General features: G+C 44.5%; 1 long non-coding RNA gene across 2 annotated transcripts; it reads right to left on the reverse strand.

Annotated features, from left to right (window-relative positions):
- Positions 1–7264: 7264 nt before the first annotated feature.
- On the reverse strand, positions 7265–11325 carry LOC125512643. Of its 2 annotated transcripts, XR_007285462.1 has the most exons (4): positions 8968–11325; positions 8606–8837; positions 7846–8475; positions 7265–7478 (listed from the first exon to the last, which is right to left on the reverse strand). It is a non-coding gene; the product is annotated as an uncharacterized LOC125512643 (long non-coding RNA). The 2 variants fall into 2 exon arrangements; XR_007285461.1 differs by having other exon boundaries at positions 7265–8475.
- Positions 11326–20280: the final 8955 nt, after the last annotated feature.

Here is a 20280-nt window from a genome sequence, read left to right on the forward strand (position 1 = left end):
TTATGGAGTAATTATAATGCCTTTTCTCTCATAATATGCAAGGTTTACACAAAGAGGGAGAATACCGACAGCTGGAATTTTGGAACTGAAAAAGCTATGTCAGAGTCACCTATTTTGCACTTCTACAAATGAGATGAAAATTTACGGATAATTATTTTGGATTATATAAAAATACTAGAGAAAATAACTACCAGACAGGGACCACCTGGTGAGCACAAGACACCAGGGTGTACCAGGTCCCCTAGGCATTCCCTGGTGGGTTGTGCTTAGCCCAGACCACCTCTGGTGCCCATCTTCTGGTATATAGGTCAATTTGACCTAGAAAAAATCAGGGGAGGATTTTTGGGACAAAGTTCCACCGTCTCGAGGTGGAACTTCGGCGGGAGCACTTTTGTCCTCCGGCGGAGCGATTCCGCCAGGGGAACTTCCCTCCCGGAGGGGGAAACCGAAGCCATCATCATCGCGAACAACCCTCTCATCTTTGGAAGGGAAATCTCCATCAACATCTTCAACAACACCATCTCCTCTCAAACCCTAGTTCATTTCTTGTGTTCAATCTTTGTACCGGAACCTCAGATTGGTACTTGTGGGTGACTAGTAGTGTTGGTTACATCTTGTAGTTTATTACTATATGATTCATTTGGTGGAAGACTATATGTTCAGATCCATTATGTTATTTAATACCCCTCTAATCTTGATCATGATTATCATTTCTGAGTAGCTACTTTTTTTCTTGAGGTCACAGGAGAAGTCATGTTGCAAGTAATCATGTGAACTTGATATGTGTTCGATATTTTGATGATATGTATGTTGTGATTCCCTTAGTGGTGTCATGTGAACATCGACTACATGGCACTTCAGCATATTTGGGACGAAAGGAATGCATTGTGGAGTAGTTATTATATGAGGGGTTTCTAGAGTGATAGAAGCTTAAACCCTAGTTTATGCGCTACTTCGTAAGGGACCGATTTGGATCCAAAAGTTTAATGCTATGGTTAGATTTTATCTTAATACTTTTCTCGTAGTTGCGGATGCTTGAAAGGGGGCTAATCATAAGTAGGAGGTTTGTTCAATTAAGAATAGCACCTCAGCACCGATCCACCCACATATCAAATTATCAAAGTAGCGGACACGAATCAAACCAACATGATGAAAGTGACATGGTGAAATTCCCATGTACCCTCAAGAACTCTTCGCTTATCATAAGATGCTGTTTTGGCCTGTCCTTTGCCACAAAAGGATTGGGATACCTTGCTGCACTTTATTTATCGTGACCATTACTTGTCCGTTACAAATTATCTTGCTATCAAACTACATGTTACCGACCATTTCAGTGCTTGTAGAAAGTACCTTGCTGAAAACCACTTGTCATTTCCTTCTGCTCGTTGTTGGGTTTGACACTCTTACTTATAGAAAGGACTATGATTGATACCCTATACTTGTGGGTTATTAGTTATCTTGTCCCTTGTCTTACCAACAAGATGGTTTGTGACTCCATGAACTAGTGCTAGATATGAAATTTGATTGTACAAGTCCTTGCCAAAATGAATATGAGTGAAGTATGTTGGCAGACTAACCCTCAAGAACACTCTAGTTCTTCTTCTTCCAGATACACATCAACTTGATGGGAATCGTTGGAGTTGTAGGCATACTTAATGAAATAGAGCTCGACGTAGTCCTGGAAACCCACCTGACCATGTCCTTATGAGCTTCTTCAAATGAGTAAATCTCTTCTTGAAGCTTGTCCTTGCCTTTTAGCTTGTGGTCTTGTGGTGGAAGATCGTCTTGAGCTGGTGTTCCCTTGAAATAAGTGGGGTCATACTTCTCTTGTTGAGTAACAAACTTCGTTTTGGGGTATTGATCTTCTTCCCACTCAACTCCATTGGCATTGAACTTTCGTTCAAAACCAATACCTTGATTCTTCTGGTGCCTTCCTTGTTTGAGTACAATTTTCTCAAATTGCTTACTTGTGGCAAGGCTCTTGTAAACACCTTTATCTATAATTCCCTTGAATAAGCTATTTTCTTGCTCAAGTGTAACTTGGCTAAGAGAATCATTAGTAGAATCAAGAGAGCTACTAGAAGCAACAATGTTGGATTTAACATGATTATTTTTACTACTAAAGTAAGAATATTTCTTGCTTTAATTGTTAGAATTTACTTGTGGCATATAAGAAGATCATCATTGATAGCTTTTAGGAACTCATGCTCTTGCTCTAAATTTTGCTTCTCGAATTGTAGCTACTCAGGAGTCCTTAGGATCTCTCTATGATCCTCTAGAGTTGTTTCATGAGCTAACTTAAGAGTGCTTAGTTCTTTAGTTAGATGCTCAATCTCCTTCATATCATTGTCATTAGTTTCATCTTGATTAGCATGATTACTAGCAAGTTCATCATAATTTTCATCACTAGTGTTTTCAACAAGTAAATCATCATCACCTAGAAAATCATCTTCATCACTATTGAAATAAACATACTCGGGGTGTGATACCTTAGGGCTTTTAGCCATGAAGCATCTTCCAATTCCTTCATTTGGTGAGTCAAATATTTCATAGGAGTTGGATGACACAAGTACAAGACCGGCAACACCTTGAGCTTGATGTAGTTGTCGGAGTTAGAGTAATAGCTTCTCTCGATGTAGTTGTCAGAGTCGGAACCACCCATTCACCAACTTGAGCTTGATGCCTTTGTCTTGTGTCGCCCTTTGATGACTTGTCCTTCTTTTTCGAATCTTTGCTTCTACGAGAGGGTATTTGTTCATAACAATCATCTCTACTCCTTCTCTCTCTTGGAGGTGATTCATCTCTTTTAATCCTCATTTTTGGTGAATCTTCCCTTCTCTTGTAGGGAGTTGTACACTCATTGGAGTATTGTCTGGGTCTTCCACAATTTTAGCAATTACGATCACGACTAGAAGATCTTTTGTCATTGTAGGACCTTGACTTCGATCTTCTCTCTTTACTTCTATTCTTGTATACCTTGTTGAAGTTCTTCACCATTAAGCTCAATTCTTCATTGGATACTCGCTTCCCGCTTGATGTTGTAGGAGCATCACTTGAAGCTTTGTAAGCACCACTTGACTTGTTGTGGAGCTCTTCCTTATCCTTGAGTGACATCTCATGAGCAACAATTCTACCAATGACTTCCGTGGACTTGAGATCTTTGTAATTGGCCATCATTTGGATCAAGGTGCACACGGCATCATATTTTCTATCCAAGGCTCTTAGAATCTTCTTGATGATGAATTTGTCGGTCATCTCTTCACTTCCTAAGGTGGCAATCTCATTTGTGATGAGAGCAAGACTAGAGTACATTTCGGTGACTCCTTCACCATCCTTCATCTTGAACTTGTCTAGTTGACTTTGAAGCACATCCAACTTGGATTCCTTGACGGACTTGGTACCTTCATGCATATCAACCAAGGTATCCCAAATTTCCTTTGCATTCCCAAGATGGCTGATTTTGTTAAATTCTTGGGGCACAATCCATTGAAGAGAATATCGCAAGCTTGAGCATTGTATTGCAACATCTTCATTTCTTCCGCTGTCGCTTCATGATCCGGTTCTTTTCCATCCTCGAAGAAATCACCTTGCAAGCCAATACGCACAACAGCCCAAACGGCGAGGTTATGACCAAGAACATGAATTTCATCTTATGCTTCCAACTAACAAAATTAGTACCATCAAAGTAAGGACCTCTACGGTGGTAATTTCCATCACTAGACTCCATACTCTCCTAGGTTGTGAAACTGAGGCTATGATCATCAAATCAATGAAAATCAAGGTAAAAGGAGACCAAACCTCTGATACCACTTGTAGGATCGAAAGTATGTCTAGAGGGGGGTGATTAGACTACTTGACCAAATGAAAATCTAACCTTTTCCCAATTTTAGTTGTGAGCAGATTTTAGCAACTATCACAAGTGAAGCAATCAACCTACACATGCAATTCTAAGAGTGTAGAAGAAAAAAGTAAAACATTGCATATGAAGGTAAAGGGAAGGGTTTGGAGAAGGAAAACGCTATGGATACATGAAGATTATTGGCGTGGTTCTGATAGGTGGTGCTATCGTACATCCACATTGATGGAGACTTCAACCCACAAAGGGTAAGGGTTGTGCGAGTCCATGGAGGGCTCCACCCATGAAGGGTCCACGAAGAAGCAACCTTGTCTATCCCACCATGTGTTGTGGTTCAACATGGCCACCTATGGGGCCATCGGCCCCTTGTGGTTCGGCAATGGGGAAGCGCGCGTTGCACAAAGAGAGGAGACCGTAAGGCAGCACGACAATGGTGACGCGGTGGTTTTTACCCAGGTTCAGGCTACCGCGAGGCGTAAAACCCTACTCCTGCTTTGCTAGATTGATGGGGGGACCGTGATGAACACGCGGTGCTCAAGCCCAGCAAGGTCGCCTTAGGACGAGAGCAGCTTTGCAAATATGCGTGTACAAAGGTCTGAATCCTTTCTAAGGTTGCCTCGTCCCTCCTTTTATAGGTCAAGGGGTTACCAAAGTGGAAAACTAGTCACTATGCACTGATAGATAGAAAATAGTGCTATCATACCTAACTCTGTTGACAGGACAAGGCGCATTAAATTCACCACTTAGTGTCACGTCATGGGCGTAGCCCAGCAAGCCTTGAAGTGCTATTCAACCACCTTATCGCCTGCCTGCGTGACACGCCTCTGGACGGGCATCATTTAGAGGTGATCTTCCTTACAAATGGTTGTCACATGCCAAATGAGTGCCACTTAATCACCCGGGGACTTGACACCGCACTGATAGGTGACTTGCGTTGCTGTGAGGTGGAGCGGTGGAGCCTTGGTGGGGTGATCCGCCCTCGGCGTCCTCGGCAAGCTTGCCGGGGAAGTCTTGAGACTTGTCTTTGGTGTGGCCTCCACCTGACCGGGCTCGCCCCGGCAAGGGAGGTTTTTCCTTAGTGATAGCTTGCTCCTTTGGCTTGTCTTGTTCTTCTTGATCCGCCCTTTAATTTCTCAAACAGCTATCTTTTCTGCTTGGCCTGTCTTGGAAACTTGGCGCTGCCGTGGAGGAGGCCTGCTATCCGTGCACAAGTCAGGGGGAACATACACCCCTGTTTGTGTACCCTGACACCATGCCCATCGCCCACGAAGGACTTGCCTCACTTGGGTAGATCTTCACAAAGTACGCGATCTCCTTGCTCTTACAAATTCTTGGTTCAACTCCACAACTTGACAGAGGCTCCCAAGTGACACCTAACCAATCTAGGAGACACCACTCTCCAAAAGGTAATACATGGTGTGTTGATGATGAACTCCTTGCTCTTGTGCTTCAAATGATAGTCTCCCCAACACTCAAAAACCTGTCATAGATTTGGATATGGTGGAAAGATGATTTGAGTGGAAAGCAACTCGGAGAAGGCTAGAAATCAAGATTCTTGTGGTAGGATTGGAATATCTTAATCTCAACACGTGAGTAGGTGGTTCTCTCTCAAAAATGTATGGTGGAAGTGTAGGCACATGTTCTGATGGCTCTCTCAAATATGGAGAAGGGGTGGAGGGGTATATATAGCCTCCACACAAAATCCAACCGTTACACACATTTGACCCATCTTGGTGAGACCGAATAGTTAAACTCGGTGGGACTAATTAGTTCAAAATTTGAATGTGAGGAATCTTGGTCGGACTGGCTACAACAACTCAGTGGGACCGATGTGCTAGGTCTTAGGGCAAACCTCATCTCGGTGGCGCCAATTGCATCAACTTGTTGAGATCGAAGTGAAGCAATAGGGCAACAGAGAATTTTTCAAGCCATCTCGGTGAAGCCGATTGCAATTTCTGTGAGACCAAAATAAATGCAACTGATAACAAGGAGTTGGCAAGGCCATCTCGGTGAGACGGATATCCGTATACGTGTGACCAAACTGTTATGGTTTGTGGCTGTGGCTATGTCATATGAATTCGGAGGCACCGGATAGAAAGAATGGGTGGGGCCGAGTTGGAGTTTAGGGTTTTGACATATTTGGATGAAGAAAGTGATTGAGGGTTTAGCAGCAATATCACTAAGCATTTGAGCAAGTAATCCATTAAGCAACACTCATCCCCATTTAATAGTATTGGCTTTGCTATAGAGTCTTGAGCTTTTGCCAATATATGTCCTTAGCATTTTGAGGGGTCCATTAGTTGAACTTCCTGAAATATTCCTCTTGAGTGGATATTAGTTCAATGAGCTATATGTCATTATGAATTACGAAATTCACCCGGGAATTAGTTGCACTTTCAATGCCTCTAAGCTTAAAATCGTTGGAGTCGCCTCCATGCTAAGAGGCTGCCTCGAAGCATTTTTTTGATTATGATAATCTTCTGTCCCTACCTATCATCCTGATGATTGAAGTTTGCATGCTGATCTGGCTAAGAGAGGAACATATATTTTAATTTGTGGTGGGATAAATGTTAGAGGTTGCAGCCAATATTGTACACCGCGGGTCTTTTGCCAAGTTTAGAGGCAGGCATGTGGGGCCCATGTTAGAGGCAGTGGTGCCTCCAAACACTCGAGGTGCTCTCCACTGTGATAAGTTTACTATCACATGTTCATACTTCAAGGTGCAATAAATCAACAGATGCAAGGATCAACATTAAACTTACGGCATGCCACGACAAGAAATATGTCAACTTGCGACCATCACTATTGGTCGCTGAAAGGTCATTGTTTTTCATTTGCGACCTTTTTATGACCAAAAAATAGAAGGTCAAAAGCTGGTGGTCGTAAACTGAAATTAACGACCTTCTCTGTGAGAAGGTCATGGAATTCCATGACCAAAACAAAAGGTCGTTGATACTATGACCTTCTGTTTTGGTCACTAGCTGTCTGCCCACGCCAAGTCAGAACTAACGTGGCAAAATTGCGACCAATTGTAAAGGTCGTTGACAAGATTCAGCCCGGTCCGATTCGGTGTTTTACATGGGCCGAGCCCAACAATTCAGCCTTTTATATTGTTCCCTATTAATTTCAACATGGACCATACCCAACAATTCGGCCTTTTTGTTATGTTCTTCCATACTAGGGGGCCTCAGCCTTTTGTGCAGTATATTTCTTTTTTTATTTTCTAAGGGTTTTTTGTTTCGTTTTTTAAACACTCCAATGCTTGTTGGGTTGTGGCCTTTTCTAGCCCAATTATTTGTCCAATATTAATTCTTAGATTTTGAAAAAAATGTTTGGAGAAAATTGTTTGGGCACAAGACCTCTTTAATCTAGTTATACACATGCATCCGACCTTGTTTCATATTCAAATCAGGAAAACTCCATGTCGAATTGAAATTATGCATCATATCACATCACATAAGACATCTCCCAGGTTTACATAACACAACAAAATCATCTCAGAAATACATTTACACATGAATATAGCAGGAACAAAGGGAATATCTGCTACTATGCTGACATGTACGGCGCATGCATCACGGTAGCAGCCAAGCCAGTTGGCATCATCAACGTCTACTCACAGCTTTCCTCGCACCGGAGAAAGAGTCAAAACAAAAAATATTAGACCATAATATGACAGCAGACCATAGATTAGTAACTTTAAATCACAAAGTATATCCACATCACCATAAATTAGTCCCAGACCATCACGTAGAAGCCAAATACTATTAACTGATGATTAGTACACAGACATGATTCAACGACATAATGGCTACCACAAGCAAAAGTGAAATCTGTGTAAGCAAGCTGCTAGTGTACACAAGGTGATTGAACTCCTGCTGTTTAGTACGCATACATGGTAGGCTACTGCTGCTAGTGTTCTAAACCAACAGAGCATGCTACAGGAGCAGAAAAGCAGGAGCTAGGGCTAGAAGATGGAGCCGACTCACCGGAGGGCTTGTGGTCGCCGCCGTACATAACCGCCATCATGCCAGTCACCTCAAGAAGCACCACCGCGCCGGAGTCGGTGCCAGACGTGTGCAAGAGAAGAGCACCTGCTGCATCCATTTCCAAATAGAACAAGAACAAAAAATTAGGAAGGGCTGCAAACAAATTAGGAAGGGTTTCAAAAAAGGACAGTCATTTAAAATGACAACAGAAATTCAGCTAGTACCATGCTTTTCGTTCTCCAGCTAGTCAAAATGAGATACTCATTCATACAAGAAAACATAGACACAATATGAATATTAATTGCACAAGTGCAAGTCATGCAAAATACTTCACTGCAACACATTACGCCTAAACTTCGCATAAGATATAATTGATAAAAATCAGTGTGCTGCTACTGCCATTGGAAAACCGGCACCGAATTGAGCGGTAATAGAGATATATTTGATAAAAATCAGTTTGCTGCTACTACCATTCAAAATCTAACTGACCAACTGGTTCGAACACTAGGCAAACTAAGATAGAAACGAGTAAACCGACACCCAATTGAGCGGTAACAGAGAGGGGAGGGGAGACGTGCAACTTATAGCATCACTCATGGACTTCCACTTCTCACCACCGGCCTTGCCGATCTGTAATTCAACCAAGCTAAACCATATCAGGACACGGAATTAACGAGGAAACTCATCTCGCAGCGCCACCAGTTTGAACGAACAACGAGACAGAGGCGGATGGGGGACGAAGCGGAACCGAGACGCTTACCACGGAGACCTTCTTGATGTCGGGGTGATTCTCCTTGTACTCCTTCCTGAAGTTGTCCCTGCAAAGATGAAACATGCACCAAATCCTCGGTCAGTACGCGACACCACACCACAGAAGCAACATGAATCGAACCAGGAACCGAGACTGGGACTCAGATGAAGATGAAAAAAGCGCTCGGGGACGCGTGGGCTTGTTGGGGTCCTTCTCAGCCTTGATCTTCTTCATCGCAAGCCTGCGCCACCACAACGGAAATAACAACAGCAAACCAAACCGAGTCAGAACCCGATGTGAAATAGCAGCAGCCACCACGGGAAACAAAAACAAGACGGGAAGACGAGGGAGGGAGGGGTCGGGGCACTGACCTAGAGTTGCCAGCGCGGGAGCCCGCCTTTGTTACTATGTTAAAGAAAGTTGATTTGCCAACATTGGATAACCCCACTTGCATGAAACATCATTAGTAAACTTCATATATCCTCTTATTCCTCTACTTGGCAACAACAGAATAGTGCGCCAATCAACATTCAACAGAAGAGTAGTCCATTATGATTTATGATGAAATCCGAGATTGAATAAAGGATACAAGGGCAAGTACTGTTAAACACCATCAATGAAACTAGAGAAGTGCGGCACTAGCAACTCATGAAACTTCTTGAACAGTAGTAGTACATAGTAACATGCTAGTGTTGTCCAAGCAGACTGAGTTACATGCATAAAACTACAATTCGTCCACCCTGAGCAGTCAAGATAAACACATGCCAAATCTAAATCCATGACCAACTGCAGCTTCTTCTTTTATAGTCTACAACAACATAGTTCAGTAGGAAATCAGAATAGAATTGGATAGCGCCGCCCACCCGATTGAGTGAGCCCCATGAATTGTTGCTTGAGTTGACTTGAGAAAGCGATAGTACGCTGAAGGAATAAGCTATAGTCTAGGTCAATCAGATGCAGTCATCTTTGACTCCAGTTATTAATAGTATTCTGGAGTACATTGCTTGATGTAATAATCTAGTTCAATTCAATTTCAAGTTTCAATTTCAATTTCAGCAGCGTAATAATTACTTATAACTTGCTTGTCTTTAACTGATAGAAATACATTTACACTTTGAAACAGAGGGAACCTGAAATGGACTATGTTAAAATCCCGCTGTGGTCACTATCGACAACATTATTTTGGCTAAAATGGACTCATCATCACATCAATTCACTATTGTTTCCTTCCGCTTTTTTTATTCTAATGCGCCTCGAAATTCCTTGATTCTCATACCAGGAATACAATCAACTAACGGCTCAGAGCCAAGAAACAGCACTTGGGTGCAATGACAACACACAAGAAACTGCCATCATCAAACACTAATAAAAAAGATTAGATGATCCCAAAGTGAGTGACAAAATCTCATTATGACATCATCACTCATTTGGACTGCAAGCCCAATGCGATGCATACAATGCAAGTTTAAAAAGAAATCAATCATCTAAACACGGTACTTGAGTCGCACGACATTTCCTCTCAAAACCAGGACTCTCTTCTACACATAACATGATGTTCCTTTCTAATATGTGTGGATTTCAATATAAAGAGTGGAAACAAATACTGATGATTCAACAAGTTAAAGTAGAAAAAAAAATTAGTCCTTGTCTTGGCAAAATGGACATATACTCTTTACAAAGTCCATGGCTAATGATAATCCAACTCTGCCCCAATATCCACACTTCACAGAGATGCATCCAGCTTAAAGCCTAAACAGTTATACAATGGGGGCCTGAAATAGAAAGCCTGCCAGCTACGTTTTGACATAATTTCTTAACGTTAGATGCCAATCCCTTTTGGTGGATGTTTATATACAAGGACAACACAACGGTACTACACCCACCACTTGTGCATCGTGACAACCAAATCTGAATCCACCTTGTGAGACGTCGCACTATGCCACAACAGTCAGTCTCTATGCCAACAGTTACAGTTCCAGATAACAAAATCCTTGGTCGAATTGACACAAAACAACTATAGGAGACATTAAACATCACTTAGAAGAGATGCCCCAAATTACTGACCAGTATAGCTTTCAAACTATAAGCAAAACAGGGACATCTTTTAAACTCACGCTTTCAAACTATAAATATAGCAGTGCATAGTACAGAGCAAAACAGGGACATCTCATCGCCAACAACATGAATAATTCAGGGCCTACTATGCAACACAAGGACATTTCCATGACACATAAGATGCTGAACATAACACAGCGCATGGTAAATGTCAGAGAGCTCATATGTTGAACTCATAAGCATGTCAAGTCCGCTTGCGGCCTAAACAGGTACATGCAGGAGGCAGGGAGGAGGGAGCGAGCATGCAGATGGGACCTGGAGGGTCGTGTAGTCGTGGGCGAGCTTGTAGTCCTTGTAAGGAAGTAGCCACCGCTGTCAGCCGCCCTAGTCGACCCGACCTAGACGCTGCCGATCGTGTTCTTGCGGCCACTGCACCACCCACATCCTGAAAAACCAGACACACAACAAAAAGGTTAGATCTGAGTCATATATGCTGCGGATAACCGTGAGAAGAAAATGGAGGAGTGGATCTGCGGCCGGCGCTGTCGGGGAAGAAGGTGTCCGACGGCGGCCTTGTTGGGGAGGACGGAGAGTCGAGGAAGCATCCAGGCAAAGAGGAGGGATCCGGTCCAGCAGCAGCCATTGGGGAAGCGACAAGTCGGAGACGCAGCTGTCTCAGAACGCGGTAGATGTCGGGGGAGGCTGTAGAGTCACCGGAGCCATGCCGGCAATGGAGGCGCCGCCGCCCCCAAAACCCTAGAGCCACGGGGAAGGCTGCGGGTGAGCTGCTGCGGGAGGAGGAAGGGGGGCGGGTGGCCTAAGGGAGAATGACCGCCGGCGTCGAGGGAACGGAGCAGGGGAGGGGGCGGATCTGGCCGCCGCCATGGCCATGGTCGTGCCATGCGGCTAGGTCTAGGTCACGAGCGAGAAGGGAGCGCGGATCCGACCGCGGCCGTGGGAGAGAAGGGGAGGGGAGGGGTCGCAGGCGGACGAGGTTGGGGGAGAGGACGAAGGACGGCGGCGGTGGTGGTCGGGGATCGAGAGATTGAGACGGAGGAGGAGCGAGAGGGTTGGGGGTCGCGGCTGTGGGACGAGAGAAGTGTGGGCTGTGTCAGGATTTTTTTGAGACACCGTGCGGGCTGTGTCAGGTGTACGTGGGTGAGAGGGTCAGGGGTGTGGGCTGCCGTTGGATCCCGGACCATCCAACGGTGGTTTGTGCACGATCCACGTGAAATGCCAATGGACCAATCACAATGTAGTACGCACTCTGACGATTTTATAACCATCTAAATTGGTCGTAATCGATTAAATAATATGCTAAATCATGTCAGCTATTTTATAACATCATAGAATTAGAAAAAAGTAAGAACAATAGAAAATCTTCGCATCGTGTCACAAGTGAGACTTGTTTTTCAGAAAAATAACAAACCTGGAATAATACAAATATCTTTAAAAATTGTTCTAAAAAATTAGTTTATTTTGCAAAAAAACATTTTCTATCTTTGGAGTGTCAATAATGGTATATATTTTTTGAAGCACCTACCAATATTTGTTGCAAAATAGCACAACTCTATTTTTCAATAATATTAGACCATATTTTAGGTGCAATTGACCAAATGCTTGTGTCTCAATAGCTGTCTATCCACCTCTCGTCAAATTGACAAAATTCTGAAGATTCAGTTGGAAGTGGGTTAAATTTTTTCAAAAGGTCTCATATTGTGCAGAAGGGTGCATCTTGGAATGGCAAACAATGTTGCCTACGGGAGTTTTCATTTTCTTTGGACGAAAAATACATTTTCCATTTTCTGAATGCCCAAAATGAGTTTTTTTGTGAAGGATCTACCTATATATTTGTTGCAAAATTGGACCAAATTAATTTTATAAAATATTAGGCCATATTTAATACACAATTGACCAAATAGTTGGGTGTCGAAAGTTTCGACCCACCTCTGGTGAAAAAGACAAATTTTCACCGATCTAGTTGGAAGCGGGTCAAGTTTGAACTGCAGCTCTCTTATAGTTTGCTCTTTATTTCTTCCAAAAATCATTTCTAGGTACATAAGTATCTATTTAATAAGATAAATATCAAATTTTTTCCAATATTCAACCACTAGCTAGGAACGGTCAAGCCCGCCGTTTTTGACTGCATTTTGAAACGGGCATAAAAAATAAAAAATAAAAAAAATTGGAAAACCTTCCCATTGTGTCATTATATGTGACCAAGTTTTCAGGGAAAATAATAAACTTGTAATACGGAAATTATTTTAAAAAAGTGTTCTCAGAAACGAGCCATCATGCGTGAAGATTCATGGCTTTCAAGCCAAATGATCAATCGTATAGCCACATTCATGGCATAGTTTATTCAAATGATCTCATATTGTGCAGAAGGGTGAATCTTGGAATTCCAAACGATGTTGCCTAACGGAGTTTTCATTTTCTTTGCACGGAAAATTTATTTCCCATTTTTTGAGTGCCCAAAATGAGTTTTTTTAAGGACCTACTATATATTTGTTGCAAAAATGGACTAATCAATTTTATAAAATACTGGGATATATTTAATTCACAATTGACCAAATGATTGGGTGTCGAAAGTTTCGATCCACCTCTGGTGAAAAAGACAAATTTTCGTTGATCCAGTTGAAAGCGGGTCAAGTTTGAACTGCAGCTCTCTTATTGTTTGCTCTTTATTTTTTCCAAAAATCATTTCTAGGTACATAAATATCTATTTAATAAGAGAAACATATTTTTTTCCAATATTCAACCACTAGCTAGGAACGGTCAAGCCCGCCATTTTGACCGCATTTTGAAACAGGCATAAAAAATTCAAAAGAATTCAAAAAATTGGAAAACCTTCGCGTTGTGTCATTATATGTGACCAAGTTTCCAGAAAAAATAATAAACTTGTAATAAGGGAATTATTTAAAAAAAGTGTTCTCAGAAACGAGCTATCATGCGTGAAGATTCATGGCTTTGAAGCCAAATGATCAATCTAATGGCCACATTCATGGCATAGTTTGTTCAAATGATCTCATATTGTGCACAAGGGTGCATCTTGGAATTCCAAACAATGTTGCCTAAGGGCGTTTTCATTTTCTTTGCACGGAAAATTCCTTTTCCTTTTTTTAAATGCCCGAAATGAGTTTTTTTGTGAAGGGCCTACCATATATTTGTTGCAAAATTGGACCTAATCAATTTTATGAGATACTAGGCCATATTTCATTCACAATTGACCAAATGGTTGGGTGTCAAAAGCTTTGATCCACCTCTCGTGAAAAAGACAAATTTTCGCCGGTTAAGTAGGAAGAAGGTCAAATTTGAACTGCAACTACCATATTGTTTGCTCTTTATTTTTTCCAAAAATCATTTATAGGTACATAAGTATCTATTTAATCAGAGAAACATCAAAAGTTTCCCAATATTCAACCACTAGCTAGGAACGGTCAAGCCCGCCATTTTGATCGCATTTTGAAACAGGCATAGAAAATTCAAAAAAAATGAAAAAATTGGAAAACCTTCGCATTGTGTCACTATATGTGACCAAGTTTCCAGGAAAAGTAATAAACTTGTAATACGGAAATTATTTAAAAAAAGTGTTCTCAGAAACGAGCTATCATGCGTGAAGATTCATGGTTTTCAAGCCAAATGATCAATCTTATGGCCACATTCATGGCATAGTTTGTTCAAATGATCTCATATTGTGCACAAGGGTGAATCTTGGAATTCCAAACAATGTTTCCTAAGGGAGTTTTCATTTTCTTTGCACGGAAAATTTATTTTCCATTTTTTACTTGCCTGAAATGAGTTTTTTTGTGAAGGACCTACCATATATTTGTTGCAAAATTGGACCTAATCACTTTTATAAAATACTAGGTCATATTTAATGCACAATTGACAAAATGGTTGGGTTTCAAAAGTTTTATCCACCTTTGGTGAAAAAGACAAATTTCCGCCGATTCTATAGGAAGCGGGTCAAATTTGAACTGCAGCTACCTTATTGTTTGCTCTTTATTTTTCCAATAATCATTTCTAGTTACATAAGTACCTATTTAAGTATAAATACATGGTTTGGTGGCGATACGTCGAGTTTTGGACGGTGGCACAGGGCACCAACTCCAAAGCGCGTAAACTCGCATGCCCGCCGCGTGGTCACCGCGTGACCTTGGCGTTGACATGCGTTTTGGGAGGGCTAGGCATGTCTAGTGGGTTGGGTACTCCCCAAGTAGGTGCTAGGAAGAAAATTACAACAGATGAATCTCACGAGGAGACCGAACTATGCTTGTCGGTGTCAAAACCGGCGGATCTCGGGTAGGCAGTCCCGAACTGTGCGTCTAAGGCGGATGGTAACAGGAGGCAAGGAACACGATGTTTTACCCAGGTTCGGGCCCTCTTGATGGAGGTAAAACCCTACGTTCTGCTTGATTTATTCTTGATGATATGAGTATTACAAGAGTTGATCTACCACGAGATCGGAGAGGCTAAACCCTAGAAGCTAGCCTATGGTATGATTGTATGTTGTCCTACGGACTAAAACCCTCCGGTTTATATAGACACCGGAAAGGGCTAGGGTCACACAAGGTCGGTTACAAAGGAGGAGATATACATATCCGTATTGCCTAGCTTGCCTTCCACGCCAAGTAGAGTCCCATCCGGACACGAGACGAAGTCTTCAATCTTGTATCTTCATAGTCTAACAGTCCGGCCAAAGGATATAGTCCGGCTGTCTGGAGACCCCCTAATCCAGGACTCCCTCAGTAGCCCCTGGACCATGCTTCAATGACGATCAGTCCGGCGCGCAGTATTGTCTTCGGCATTGCAAGGCGGGTTCCTCCTCCGAATACACCACGGAAGAATTTGAATACAAGGATAGTGTCCGACCCTGCAAAATAAGTTCCACATACCACCATAGAGAGAATGACATTTCCACAAATCTAATTTGCTGACTTGTTTTGGCAACACGACATTATGCCATGGCCCGGTGATTATTCGAACCGTTTCCTTTAACTAGCTCCGCACATAACGCAAGGCAGTTTCCTGACACGTCTTGTCAAAGTAGAGATTGTGTCCCCCTTATTACGGGATTCTCATCAATACGGGCGTGGGTAACCCAACCGCGCAATCGATTACGGCGCTTGGGGGATAAGCGAGTTTTACCAGGCTAGTGGGGACGCATAGTTTTGGCCGCCCTTATAAAGGGATAAGGTTTAACCTTTCTCTATCCACGCCTTCTTCCTCTTTGCCCATCCATTCTTGCGCACTCGAGCCCCAACGCCCAAGTCCACATCTTTCTCCTCAACCTCCTCCAAACATGTCCGGAGCGGGAGGCAAGTGGATGGATTCCTCCGTTATGGAGGAACACATCAAAAAGCTGCACGGAGCCGGATACTTAGCCACGAATATCGCGCATCGGCTGCTCACGGCAGGGCAGATCGTCCCTACCCCAGAACCCCATGAGAGGGTAGTTTTCCTCCACCACTTCCTCCGCGGACTGGGTTTCCCCTTCATCCATTCGTCTGCGGTCTCATGTTCTACTACGGGCTGGACTTCCATGATCTGGCCTCGAACTTCATCCTCAAAATTTCGGCGTTCATCGTCGTCTGTGAGGCTTTTCTCTGCATTCGCCCCCACTTCGGCCTATGGCTAAAGACCTTCAATATCAAGCCGAAGGTGGTGGGAGGCCAACAAGTAGAATGCGGCAGGGCCATGGTGGGCAAGATGCCCAACGTTATATGGCTTGAAGGCTCCTTCGTGGAGACCATAAAGGGGTGGCAATCGGCGTGGTTCTACATCACCGAGCCACGCGACACCAAATGGGTGGCTGCCCCCAAGTTTCGATCTGGATTCCCTACACGGCTCACTTCCTGGAAAGAGAAGGGCCTGTCGTGGGGTTCATCGGTGGAGCTGGACGGACTCCAGAAATGTATCTTGAACATGACAAGCAAGAAGCTCAAACTTGTCAACATAGACCAGGTCATGCTCATCCACCGGATCCTCCTGTGCCAACAACGGGACTTCAACTTGTGGGAGTTTGACCCGGCCCAGCACCAGACTTTGAGTGAGCTCTTTGACACGACGCACGAGGACGTCTGGAAGGTGTTGTTCAAGGGCGCCGAGGTTCCTCCCTCTCTCACCGAGGACCGTGGGCTAAGCGTGAAGCGTCGAGCGCATTCGGTGAGTTCTATACATCCGGTAGGATATTTATTTCCCCTAGCTTAACCATGTGCTGGGTCTGATCTCCATGCCTTTGACAGGACTGGGTGGAGACGTCTGGGCAGATTAACTGTCCGACCCCTCTGCCCGAAGACACTGCGGACGCTCTCCTGATGGAGATGTTGACTCCGGCTCCTTACAAGGTGCCGGAGAAGACCAAGAAGGCCAAGGGAACCCGAAAGAGCTCCCGGTGCCAGGTGTTATCTGGCTCATCGTCCGATAACTCCGCGACGCACTCCTCCCCCGAAGACGAGGAGGAAGATGAAAATGTTCCCCCTCCAGTCGGTGGAGACGAGAAAAGGAAGGCCGCCCCTACTGGGGGGGGCGAAGGGTCCAAGAAGGGAAGGACTCTCCTTCCGGACTACTCCACCACCGCCGTCGAAGGCGAAGACGAGTGGCTGCTCAGGGCCAAGCCCCTGGCGAAGTCGTAAGTATTCGGATACCAGAGTAACTCATAGTATTCCTTTGTCGCACTGCTTCTCCTAACGCCGAATTATGATTGTGCAGACCGCCCCGAAACCGTATCGACGTATGCTCGTCGGACGGCTCCCTGGGCTCGTCGGATATGGATAGCGATCCACTTCCGACCGCCACCTCCCCTTGCCCTACGGACAATGCCGAGCTGTTGTCTCAAGAGGCACTGGGTCGAGGGGAGACAGTCCCGGAGGTGCCTCAAAGCGACCTTCCAGACTCCGGGAGCAGGGGGAGCAAAGCCCCCGAGGGCTCCAAGTTCGGCCCTCAGCCGAACACCGCACCGGAACCTCCAGTGGTTCCGGACTCGGGCAGGCGGCCTCCTTCCAAGAGGGTCAAGACGCCTATGCCGGTGACCTCTGCCCATCCAGAGGCACCGGACAATCTGCTGGGAGCACTTCGCAATGCTTCCATTGACGAAGAGCACCACACTATTATTAGTGCGGTGGTCCAGAAGGTTCAGTCCGCCAGGAGCGGACTGACTGAAGCCTGTGTCAGCCTTCTAATAAGCTTTGAGGTAAGTTTTTGAAATATAGGAGAAATATTACCGCATAGACAGTAGCCCCCGATGGTCTGTTCGGTGTTCACAAAGAAAAGCCGAACAGAGGATCAAACAATATCGCAGGAGTCTAATATAAGTATGTCTATATGCGTATGCAGGCTTCGCTGCTGGCCTCTGCCGCACTGACTGCGGAGGTCGCCGCACTGAAGCAGGACCTTAAAGGGTCCAAGGACGAGCTCGGCCTTGCCAAGAGGCAGCTCGAGGAGAACAAAGGTAAGTAGTACCTAGTCTATGGATATGTATAAAAAGAATGCGATTGCAAAATGACAGGATCATCATAAATTTGCCAGGGGCCACGACCGAGGTGGCGACCCTGAAGCAAGCGCTATCCGAGGCCGAAAACAAAGCAGCCAAGGAGCGCACCGAGCGGAAAAGGCATGAGGCACGGGTGGGCGAGGTGCAGCAAGAGCTCCACGCTCTCGTGACGAAGCACGAGGCGTTGGAGCTTGACTTGAAGACGCGAGAGTCTGAGCTTGCCACGACCCTCGAGAGCGCAAAGAGTGACAAGGCCGAAGCCCAAAAGGCCCTCCAGGAGATTGATGCGATGAAGAAGATAGGGGTGGGTGAAGGAAATATGCCCTAGAGGCAATAATAAAGTTATTATTTATTTCCTTATATCATGATAAATGTTTATTATTCATGCTAGAATTGTATTAACCGGAAACATAATACATGTGTGAATACATAGACAAACAAAGTGTCACTAGTATGCCTCTACTTGACTAGCTCATTAATCAAAGATGGTTATGTTTCCAAACCATGAACAATGAGTTGTTATTTGATTAACGGGATCACATCATTAAGTGAATGATCCGATTGACATGACCCATTCCATTAGCTTAGCACCCGATCGTTTAGTATGTTGCTATTGCTTTCTTCATGACTTATACATGTTCCTATGACTATGAGATTATGCAACTCCCGTTTGCCGGAGGAACACTTTGTGTGCTACCAAACGTCACACCGTAACTGGGTGATTATAAAGGAGCTCTACAGGTGTCTCCAAAGGTAAATGTTGGGTTGGCGTATTTTGAGATTAGGATTTGTCACTCCGATTGTCGGAGAGGTATCTCTGGGCCCTCTCGGTAATGCACATCACTTAAAGCCTTGCAAGCATTGCAACTAATGAGTTAGTTGCGGGATGATGTATTACAGAACGAGTAAAGAGACTTGCCGGTAACGAGATTGAACTAGGTATTGGAATACCGACGATCGAATCTCGGGCAAGTAACATACCGATGACAAAGGGAACAACGTATGTTGTTATGCGGTCTGACCGATAAAGATCTTCGTAGAATATGTAGGAGCCAATATGGGCATCCAGGTCCCGCTATTGGTTATTGACCAGAGACGTGTCTCGGTCATGTCTACATTGTTCTCGAACCCGTAGGGTCCGCACGCTTAAGGTTACGATGACAGTTATATTATGAGTTTATGCATTTTGATGTACCGAAGGTTGTTCGGAGTCCCGGATATGATCACGGACATGACGAGGAGTCTCGAAATGGTTGAGACATAAAGATTGATATATTGGAAGCCTATGTTTGGATATCGGAAGTGTTCCGGGTGAAATCGGGATTTTACGAGAGTACCGGGAGGTTACCGGAACCCCCCGGGGAGCTAAATGGGCCTTAATGGGCCTTGGTGGAAAAGAGAAGAGGCAGCCCATAGTGGGCCGCGCGCCCCTCCCCTCCCTTGGTCCGAATTGGACAAGGAGAGGGGGGCGGCCCCTCTCTCTCTTTTCCCCCCTCCACGAGTCCTATTCCAACTAGGATTGGGGGGGGGGAATCCTACTCCCAGAGGGAGTAGGACTCTCCTGGCGCGCCCTATGTGGCCGGCCAGCCTCCCCCCTTTGGTCCTTTATATACTGAGGCAGAGGCACCCTAGAGACACACAAGTTGATCCACGTGATCTATTCCTTAGCCGTGTGCGGCGCCCCAGCCACGATAGTCCTCGATAATATTGTAGCGGTGCTTAGGCGAAGCCCTGCAGCAGTAGTACATCAAGATCGTCACTACGCCGTCGTGCTGACGGAACTCTTCCCCGACACTTTGCTGGATCGGAGTCCGGGGATCGTCATCGAGCTGAACGTGTGCTAAAACTCGGAGGTGCCGTAGTTTCGGTGCTTGATCGGTCGGGCCGTGAAGACGTACGACTACATCAACCAAACGCTTCTGTTGTCGATCTACAAGGTATGTAGATCACACTCTCCCCTCTCGTTGCTATGCATCACCATGATCTTGCGTGTGCGTAGGAATTTTTTTGAAATTACTACGTTACCCAACAGTGGGTAAGGCATTCTATATGCAAAGCAAGCATGTGAAAGTAAATTACTTGTTACTTACCCGAATCCGGAGCTCTCCAGGAGCATTCACAGATTTGCCCCGCA

This window comes from Triticum urartu, chromosome 6 (genome assembly GCF_003073215.2).
Source record: "Triticum urartu cultivar G1812 chromosome 6, Tu2.1, whole genome shotgun sequence".
NCBI classification, from domain to species: Eukaryota; Viridiplantae; Streptophyta; class Magnoliopsida; order Poales; family Poaceae; genus Triticum; species Triticum urartu.